We start from the raw sequence: 11,472 nt of genomic DNA on the forward strand, positions 1-11,472 counted from the left end.
AGAATGTAGTGTAGTGTATAAGTGTATATTTGCGAATTGGGGTGCAGTTTTTTTAATAGTATTTCTTTAACTTGGTCATATTTTGAACAGGTCGCATGCCACTGGTGCATTTTTGAAAATTGTTGACAATTTGAAAACAAGAATTTCAATGATTTGGCATGATAAACGAGCTGGTCAAATAAAGCCATGGGACTGAATGGACTGGCAGAGGAAATTATAGGCAGTCACCACAGTGAAACGGTTGCTGCTGGATTACACAATGAGCTTACTGCGGTAATGAGCAGATGCAAAGGATACGGCCAGCTCAGCGTATTGTTCTCATGGCAGTGTTGGGTAATTGTGCTGATATGTAATTACTGCCCATCACCCCTGAGGACCGTTTGACAAGAGCAGACTGGCAGGGCATCTGTATTCCCCGCGCAGGGGTTTCTACCGAAACTCAAAGTGCAAGGACAGTGTCTCCAGCCACCATTAGTGCTGCTGTTTTCCTCAGGCATCAGCTAAATTGGATCTGATCCTATTTCGGACGCCTCAAGTGCTGGTGCTTTTGAATTATTCGATATTATTATAAAATATTTAGGCCCTTTATTTTAAAATATACATTAGGCATGGATTGGGATAATTTTTTAGGCTTTACACCCACAGTATTGAATCATGTATGCTATCGTACCAAGACATGATTTAATGCTGACACATTTTGAAAGCAAAACATTTCATACACTTGACACCAGCTGATTTAAAGTCAATGCACAAATGAAGATCTATCTATCTATCTATCTATCTATCTATCTATCTATCTATCTATCTATCTATCTATCTATCTATCTATCTATCTATCTATCTATCTATCTATCTATCTATCTATCTATCTATCTATCTATCTATCTATCTATCTATCTATCTATCTATCTATCTATCTATCTATCTATCTATCTATCTATCTATCTATCCTCAGTAGAGTTCAAAGTTAAACACTCACTCATATTGAGTTGATGAACTAAATGCAGTCAATAGAGGGCGTTGTAGTCTGTGTCTGTATGGATTCTGGATGCTTCAAATAGCCGCAATTAGCAGTAATTATGTGACTCAGTCATGACCACATCAGAAGCACATTTTAGCATATTGTCATTAAGTTGTGAATTCACATGCTGAAAGCTCGCCAAGACAATAATTCATGATATTAGGTATGTGAGAAAGCAATGGTCATACATGGGTTTTGGGGAGGAATTTCTTTGAATGTGTCAATCTAATCTTGCAATGCAGAAAAACTAGTTTCATGTACAAGAGTTTTGAAAAATTAGCCGCTATAGTTAAATATAGTGTTTATAATAACATGAGATACTTAGGCCTGTTACAGTTTTTCTCAGTGGCTTTGGTGCATTTCTTACAGCACTATTTACATGTGCACAACAGTTCATGCATTTCTCAAATCAATTAGTCATTTGTGCACATCATAGTAGCAGTTTCTCATTCCTTCCAACAAATTGCAAATGCTGTTGGACATGCTTCAGACAAATCTCTACTGTTTATAATATTATTTGCTTATGTCATGTCAGTCCATTATCTAAACTTGTGAATGCTGAATAGTCACTCCATATAAAACTAATAGTCCTCATTTCATTACTTAAGTCATTACATACTAAAATGTTGAACTAGTTGTCGAAATCTGTCAAGCTAATTTTATTAAAAATTTAAATCTTTTTTTTCCTGAAAATGTCTTCTAAATTGAACGATTTGATGAATGATTTACAGACCTTTGTGTGTTGTAGATTCAGATCCAATATATACTGCAATATTTTTTACAGTTGTGCACAGCTCTACCCAAAGGGAGTTAATGTTTGTTGTAAATAAGGGTGTGTTTATTATTTTGCACTTTGGTGTGAATAAATACAATTGTAAAGAGAAGATGCTGTAAAAATGTGGAACATACATATTCAGTGTCTTGTACTCAGATACCTCACTAAATGCAGTGATGCCTAACTTTACTGTAGTTTTCAAACCGCTGTGCAAATATAGAGCTGGCTTGAGCATTTTCAGGACGTGTCACCAAAACCTGGCTTTTTTGCATTGGAAAAAACTTACAGATTAAACTGTCATAATGAAAACATGAGAAAGCCATTTGACTATCTTGTTCATAAACAAAGGTGTCAGGACTTTTCATCTTGATGACACTGACACTTTCATTGACATCAATACTTGCTTTTGAGGAATGAACTATCCATTTTGAGCAATTGACATGCTTTTGCAGGTTATCAACTAGGTTTTGCAGTTGGTACTAACTGTTTTGAGAAATGCATTAACTGTTGTGCAAATGTAAATTGTGTTGTGAGAAATGTACCAAAGCGACTGAGGAAAAACTGTAAAAATATCCAGATCACCAGTTTGCAAAGCTCTTGAACATAAAGTGAAATCATCAAAATAATTATGGCAGATATTGTATGTTAAAGAGCCCAGGCTATTTTTGTCAACTGAATGTCGCACGTTGCATTTAAGTTATAGTTCAAAACCCCAAAGGTTCACAAAAAATAAAAATAAAAACCATGCCTGCCCATGCTTTGACCCAAATTTACTTATGCTCATTTTGCTCCTACTCTTTAAGTTTCTTTATAATCATTGCAGATTATTACTGTATACTCTTTGTTTTGAATGTTTTACAAATGGAGTCTGCTGACAAACAGAAAAAACTTCCGCTTTGACTTCTGAAGAATCCCAGTGTCAGAAACAAGTTTACTTTTCCGCCATTTTGAATTTGTCATTTTTTTTCAGAGCTTAGAGATTACAAAGAAACATGCACATTTGTAGAAAAATGTACTGGAACTGAGCAGCACGGTGGCTCAGTGGTTATCACTGTTGCCTCACAGTAAGAAGTTCTCTAGATTGAGTCGTGGCTGGGCCAATTGGCATTTCTGTGTGGGTTTTCTCAATGGATGCTCCGGTTTCCCCCACAGTCCAAAGACATGCACAAATCATGGGTAATTAAATTAAACTAAATTGCTGTAGTGTGTGAGTGTGTATGGGTGTTTGCCAATACTAGGTTGCACTGCGTTAAACATATGCAGGAATAGTTGGTGGTTCATTCCACTGTGGTAACCTCTGAGATAGAGTTTAGGCCGAAGAAAAGTTAATAATTGTACTGGAACTGACAACACATGCTTCATCAGCTACTTAATAATTGAATAATAATAAAATAATTTAGCGATGCTTTGTCTGTAAATTATTTTTATTACAGTAATGTTTTCATAACATTTGATGTGCACCACTTTGATTCCTTTTCCTATGCAATGATGTTAGTCAATCAAAATACCCAGATAGCACATGTATCTTCTTCCAGCAGGGGTACGGCCCTTGTAGAGTCTTGGCCTCCAGCGTTCCCGATCCAATGCTCGATATCTCCAAACACACACTCCTAGGAAATGTAGATCTTCTTCTACATTGTCTAACCACCTCTTTTGTGGCCTGCCAGGATGTCTCCTTCCTTTCGGCTTTAGCTTGTATATTTTCTTAGCAGCTCTCTGTTCGACAGGGGTCTGAATGCAGATCTGGTGCAGTGCAATCTGAGCTGCATCCAATGCTTTTTAATGCCCTCACCTAACCCCACCCCTAACCCTACCTGTCACAGTGACGTCGCTCACTCCATTGAGTGCATTATGTCTGACATTGCATCGCTGAGTAATGCAATCTCAGCTTGCATCAAAAAGGCTGCATCCGGATACAATTGCTCTGTTCGTGCAATCTCTCTAAGTGGCCCAGCCATCTTAACCATGGTCTGCCACTTCTGAATTACTCCTTATCCGCCATTCACTTTGGTCACAGACTGGTTCATAGATCCACCTCAAGAGCTTTCTCTTCAGTTCGTCCCGAGCTATTTATACCCACATTAAGCTGGCATACATCACCACTGCTCCCAATGCCGTTTAGCCTAGATCCCGTATATCATACATCTGTTTATTTGATGTTTATGTTTATTTATTATGGTGCTGGCTTATCTATTCAACATCAATTTTAAGACGTTTACAACATGTCTTTAAGATTTTTAAAATTCAGAATGTTCATTTGGTAGACCCATTGATAGTAAGATGTTTATCTGATCTTTAAACACACAGATGTCTTCCAGATCAAACAATCTTTAAAACATCTTGCAGATGTACGCGTGCAGTTGTCTTTTACTAACATTTACCTCAGGGGACTTCAAAAAATAATTTCAGTATGAGGGTCGCAAATGTCTTTCCACATAAATCATTCGGTCATTTTCTTTTTCAGCTTAGTCTCATTATTAATCTGGGGTTGCCACAGCGAAATGAACTGCCAACTTATCCAGTATATGTTTTACACAGCGGATGCCTTTCCAGCTGCAACCTATGCTTGGGAAATATCCATGCATACTCATTCACACACATGCACTATGGACAATTTAGCCAACCCAATTCCCCTATAGATGCATTACCAGTTTGCAAACAATCAGGATGCGTGTGCAGCGAGGCGGCAGAAAAAAAACAGGAGCGCTAACATTTACAGCGAGGGAATGACATCCGATGCGGTACAGAGTTTGTTGTTGTCTTAGAAATAAATTATATTGATTAATCCATATTATATATTATTTACATAATGCTTTCAGCGTATTAAACCAGCTTGTCACCCAGTGATAAGCACAGTTATTCTGCAAAATTAACGTTAAAGTGAGCGGAGTTCATCTGACAGGTCCATTTTCGATAGCACCCTCCCAATGGATATCGGATATGATCAAATGGCCAAGCATCCAACCCCAAATATACAACTATCTCATTGAAGCTCCAAGTGTTTTAACAAGAAAGAAAGTAAAGGCCTAAAGATCTTTGGATGCCAACAATTTTGTTCAGTGTGGTCATGTGCAAGAAATAATGTTCCATGATTACCAGATTCAAAACTTTGTAGTGCTAAAAACCGAGGTTCTGTCTAGCCAAAGACAAGGAAAGAAGACAGAGCTGTACAAGGCCTGGGGAATCATCAACAAGCAAAACAACTGCAGTCTGACAGTGAACTGCACCTGTACGACAGGATATGTGACCTTACATTTTTACGTTTCATTCTAAGCATTCAGTGTCCGCAGTTTAATTCACCATATTTAACTGTTTTTGCTGAAATCATTGCTGCAATTAAAAACGAGTAACGTGTATGATTCAGCATAGCGTGAACTGACCTGAGAGCTGCAGAGTCCACCATTTTTAATTTGAACCTCACTTCATTCAGCTCCCTTTTAGCCAAAGACGCCTGCGGTTGGCATTAAAAGTCTTAGGACAGAACCCCAGACTTCCCTCTCCCCAGACACTTCCTCCAGCTCCTCCTGGGGGATCCCAAGCCGTTCTCAGGCTAGCCGAGAGACATAGTCCCTCCAGCGTGTCCTGGGTCTTCCCCGAGGCCTCCTCCCAGTGGGAAATGCCTGGAACACCTCCCTAGGTAGGCGTCCAGGAGGCATCCGAAACAGATGCCCGAGCCACCTCAGCTGACTTCTCTCGATGTGGAGGAGCAGCTGCTCTACTCCGAGCTCCTCCCGGGTGTCAGAGCTCCTCACCCTATCCATAAGAGTGCGCCCTGCCACCCTTCGAAGGAAACTAATTTCGGCCACTTGTATCCAAGATCTTGTCCTTTCGGTCATGACCCAAAGCTCATAATCATAGGTGAGAGAAATCATTATTAGGAAAAACAAACAAACAAAAAAATGTTATGAAAACATTATACTAAAACTGAACCTCATGGAACATATTAAAATACTTAAATATCAACATCATTACTCTTTTCATGTTTTCTTTCTTTCCTTATTCAAGTAGCTTGATTGGCTGTAAATAGCACAAATGAAGTGGAAAATAGCTATAAAATGGTTGCCATGTGAACTGACCTTTGCTTATTCATTGTTGAATTGTGAATGCAGATTAATTATTTGTTTACGAATGATTTTTGAAACATTTCTCTAGCATAATTTAAAGCTGTAGTTACTTTACATACAGCGTTTCTGCAGTTTCCCCCTCTCATGTGGCTCTAATTTATTTGACAAATCTAATTTTCTGAAGAAAAGTCCAGCAAGTCTGAATGAAATCAATTCTTTGTAAATAGGCGGTCTATTGGGAAATTTAATGTAATTCTGTAGGTTAGCACTGGAATATTATAGGTCATTTTATGATGAAAAAACAGCATTGATCAGTCCTACAAATTGAAACGAATTACATTAAAGATTTACTGACAAGAAGCAAGCTATTGTGCAGTGCCAGTGCAGTCACATGAAAAATGCCTGCTGATTTTCTAGAAATCCGAAATGCTCAGTACAAAGATGCTAGTTGCTTTATAGCACCGTTTTTATAGCTCTACATTTAATTAGCTTGCGACCTATCCCAAATACATTTTCCAAAGACTCATTTACGACATCTCATGAGTGTTTTTACTGTGAAGCAAATTTATAGTGTGACCTGAAGAGCTGACTGATGTTTATTAGAAAAGAGGCCTTGTAGAAACTGTCTTACTGCAGTAAATGACAGTGAGCTTGATTCAGTCTAACAGCCTCAGAGTCGTGTTCTTTAGTTAGTTAACATGTTGGCACACAAGGATTTCAAGAGTGCTTGTCAGAGAAGAGCTGAATACAAGCAATTTCAAGTTGTGTAGGCCGTGTGCTTATATGAGCACAGAGGAATTATAGGAATGAAATGAGTTTAAAGAGGAGCTGGGATAAAAATCACACACAAAATCTTTTTAAAGAGAGTTCACTCAAAACATTAATCACTCTGAGTGGTTCTAACAGCTGAACACAAAAGAAGATATTCTGAAGAATGTTGGAGACCAGCAGCTTCTTATTCCAGGACATTAATCATTCATTTATTTTCCTTCAACTTAGTCCCTTTATAAATGAGGGGTCGCCACAGTGGAATGAACCACCAACATATCCAGCACATGTTTTGCACAGGATACTGAGAAACATCCATACACACTTATTCACACACATACACTACGGCCAATTTAGTTTATTTAGTAAAGCACCCAGAGGAAACCCACACCAACACAGGGAGAACATGCAAACACCACACAGAAATGCCAACTGTCCCTGCAGGGACTCGAACCAGTGACCTTCTAGCTGTGAGGAGAAACTCAGCATCATTTCTGAATACAGCTGATCAAATATAAAACAGGTAAGTGATATTCTAAGTTGATCTCTCTCTTTTGTATGTTGTAGTGCTGTGTTTATACCATAGTAATCTAATAGTGTTTGCTTTGCTCTAGCTTTTTCAGGTTTAATTATTGTAATATCTCTGTTGCAACAGAGAAATACTGAGAAATCTCTAGAGACTGATGGCATTTTATGCTGTTCAGCCTTATAGTCTTTAAACGTGAGCAAAATCACCTGTTTTGTCATCACTTCAGACATTACGCTAGAGAGTCATTCAATATAGTTCTAAAGTGACGTTGGTGAAGTAGCAAGGGTTTCTGCTGTTTTGATTTTAGCTGCAGATGTGAATGAATGGTAGTAGTTCCTCTTACAAAAGGATTTTTACACACTGTGTGTTTGCTTTTCTTTTTTATATACACAATTATGCCGTCAAACTATTGAATAAAAGCAATATTACACTGCTAGCAGTGCAATTTGGCCATATATTGTCACTGTTGGGACAAAGGCACTCGGCCTGCAGCCTTGTGCCAACACATGCCTCCCAATGGTACATAAACAGCCATATCACTTTACTACCAAAACTCCAGATATGAACTAGTGTGTGTCAGATATGTAATGTGCATATATTTCCATTTATCATATTTCAATACAGGAAGACTAAAATCTTAAATGAAGAGAAAAAAAAACGTTTAATAAGACCAATCAGCGACCTTGAAATGTACATTTTAGGTTGTTTTCTAATATAGATCTCTACTGCATATAAAGTAATACCACAGCTCTTCTGTATATTAATAATGCACTAAATTTCATGCATTTATGCACCTGAAAGGATTAAAAAAACAAAACCTGATATTTTAAAAGTCATAAACTAACTCCTGAGTGATCACAACCTCTGAGCAATAACATTTCTTCGATATGTCAGCGAGGGCCACAGGAGATGGAGAGTATTACTTCCCACCAGATCCTGTCCTAAGCAAATGATTTGAGTCCTAATTGAAATGCTGAGCAAACAGTGAGGATTAGCTGCCCTTTCATTTGAGCCTGGCGACAAAGCTGAACTTTTTCACAGATTCAGTCTCTGAGGCTCAATGTTGTGTCCATGTAATGATCTCAACAGCTGATTTATACGCTACAGAAAAGCATTTCTGTCCAGCTGAAACACAGAAGACCACATGCTCAAATAAACCTGGACTGTCCATCAGGAGGATTTACAGTTAGCCAACATTAGCGGATGAGTATTAGATTTCATTAGTTGACCGCCAGCGGCTCTTTATGTATTTTTGGAGGGAACGGGACGCCGATATCCGCTGACAATAATCCCTCTTCTTTTTTTAACAGCGATTACAGAACCTATACATAGACAGAAGAATGGTGTGTGTAACTATATAAGCATCTAGCACAATCTATCCTACACTCTCAGAGCCTTATTAACTGAAATGACTGACTCTAAAGTTACAGCTTAATCCCAACTTGTTGAATTTGATGTAAAACGCTCTCTCAATACTTGAAAATGAGATGAAATAACTGGGGCTGTTAAAATGAGCTGGCTGCTGCATCAGAAACACAGTACGATTCAACGGAGAACATCATGTACATTGTGTTTAACATATTATGTGACAAACAAGAGCGTTTTTGGATGTACTTTACAGACCTATTATAGGTGAATGTTTTTGTGGATGAAATGTCTGGAAAATCGTCAATTCCTTTTATCAAATCCTCTTTCTGGATCAGCAGTCACAGTACCTTTCTGCCAGTAGGAAAAGGAAAAAAAAACATTATGAAAAACATTCAAAAAAATAGACAAAAAGCTATTGTGAAACTGATGAGACCAGGCGGTTTCCAATCACTCGCTCCATACCGAGCCTATTCTTCTCAAAAATGACTCTTCTTTGCTATTGGGATTCATTTTTGCACTTTCCTGGGCATCGAAGTTACAGAATAAAACACACACAACCCAAACATATTACTGTCAAAGTCAGACAACCTCAACAGTGATGTCAGAAATGAACTTTGTGTTACAATATGTGCAGTCTAGAAAGCTCACCGCTCAAATCTTTACATTTGTCAAACAACAAAAATGTGTCAGATGGTTGGTACTACATAAAGAACTTATCTATTGACTCTGATTAGGGTTAGGTTTCCTGTAATGCTCTTAATTTATTTCTTTATTTGTATACACGTATAATTGTAATTTACCTACAGTTGAAGTCAGAATTATTAGCCTCCTGCTTGTTTTTTCCCCAATTTCTGTTTAACGGAGAGAAGATTTTTTTCAACACATTTCTAAACATAATAGTTTTAATAACTCATTTCTAATAATAACTGATTTATTTTATCTTTGCCATGATGACAGTAAATAATATTTGACTAGATATTTTTCAAGTAACTTCTATGCAGCTTAAAGTGACATTTAAAGGCTTAAATAGGTTAATTAGGTTAACTAGGCAGGTTAGGGTATTCAGGCAAGTTATTGTATAAGAATGATTTGTTCTGTAGACTATCAAAAAAATATAGCTGAAAGGGGCTAATAATTTTGACCCTAAAATAGTGTTAAAATTTTTTAAAACTGCTTTTATTTTAGCTGAAATAAAACAAATAAGAATTTCTCCGGAAGAAAAAAATATTATCAGATATACTGTTAAAATGTCCTTGCCCTGTTAAACATTTTAAAAAAGAAAAAAAAAGAGGGGTGGGCTAATAATTCTGACCAACTAATATATATATATATTATAATAATTCTGACTTTAACTATATATATATATGTCATATATATGTATATATATGTATATATATATATATATATATATATATATATATATATATGTATATATATGTATATATATATATATATATATATATATATATATATATATATATATATATATATATATATATATATATATACATATATATATATATATATATATATATATATATATATATATATATATATATATATATATATATATATATATATACATATATATATATATACACATATATATATATATATATATATATGTATATATATATATATATATATATATATATATATATATATATATACATATATATATATATATATATACATATATATACATATATATATATATATATACATATATATACATATATATATACATACATATATATACATATATATATATATATATATATATATATATATATATACATATATATACATATATATGACATATATATATATAGTTAAAGTCAGAATTATTAGCCCCCTTCAATTTTTTTTTCTTCTTTTTAAAATATTTTCAAAATGCTGTTTAACAAAGCAAGGAAATTTTCTGATAATATTTTATCTTCTGGAAAAAGTCGTATTTTAAAAGTCTTTTTAAATTTTTTAAACACTATTTTAGGGACAAAATTATTAGCCCCTTTAAGCTATATTTTTTTTCTCGAAAGTCTACAGAACAACCCATCGTTATACAATAACTTGCCTAATTATCCTAACCTGCCTAGTTACCTTAATTAACCTAGGTAAGCCTTTAAATGTCACTTTAATCTGTATAGAAGTGTCTTGAAAAATATCTAGTAAAATATTATTTTACTGTCATCATGGTAAAGAGAAAATAAATATATTATTAGAGATGAGTTATTACAACTATTATGTTTAGAAATGTGTCGAAAAAAATCTTCTCTCTGTTAAACATACAGTAAATTGAGGAAAAAAATAAACAAGCAGTCTATTAATTCATGGGGGCTAATAATTCTGACTTCAACTGTATATATATATATATATATACAAATGACATTGTAAGTGGTCTCCAGTGGTGGAAAGAGTACTAAAAATTCCTACTTAAGTAAAAGTACTATTACTAGTCTAAAAATCTAGTGCAAGTAGAAAAAATGTTGTATTACTCAAAGTAAGATTAAAAAGTAGCCCATCAAAAGTACTCAAGAGTAGTAGCGAGTTGTATGCTGTAAAAATGTACACATAATTTGTGGATGTCTGTAAAAGTAACATTCTGTAGTGCATTTAGTGATTACTCAGTAGGCACACAACGTCATAATACATGAATATTAGGTTAGATTTAGGGCGTGAAAAAAAGACATGAAATGACGTTGATATTTGGTTGATTTAGGTTGTGTTGGAAAGTGATCAAAATCCATCATTGAGCCAACATCTTAAACCAACGTCATATAGACGTCAAATACTGACATTTATTAAGGCAACCTAAACCTGATAACTGATAGACTTCATAGTCGTAACGTCCACAACATCAAGCTGTAACGTCATTAGACATTGATATTTGGTTGATTTTAGGTTGAATGTTGGGTTCTGAAGTCTTTTTCATTTTCAAACAAAATGC

The sequence above is a fragment of the Danio rerio genome, chromosome 9 (genome assembly GCF_049306965.1).
Source record: "Danio rerio strain Tuebingen ecotype United States chromosome 9, GRCz12tu, whole genome shotgun sequence".
In the NCBI taxonomy this organism is placed as follows: domain Eukaryota; kingdom Metazoa; phylum Chordata; class Actinopteri; order Cypriniformes; family Danionidae; genus Danio; species Danio rerio.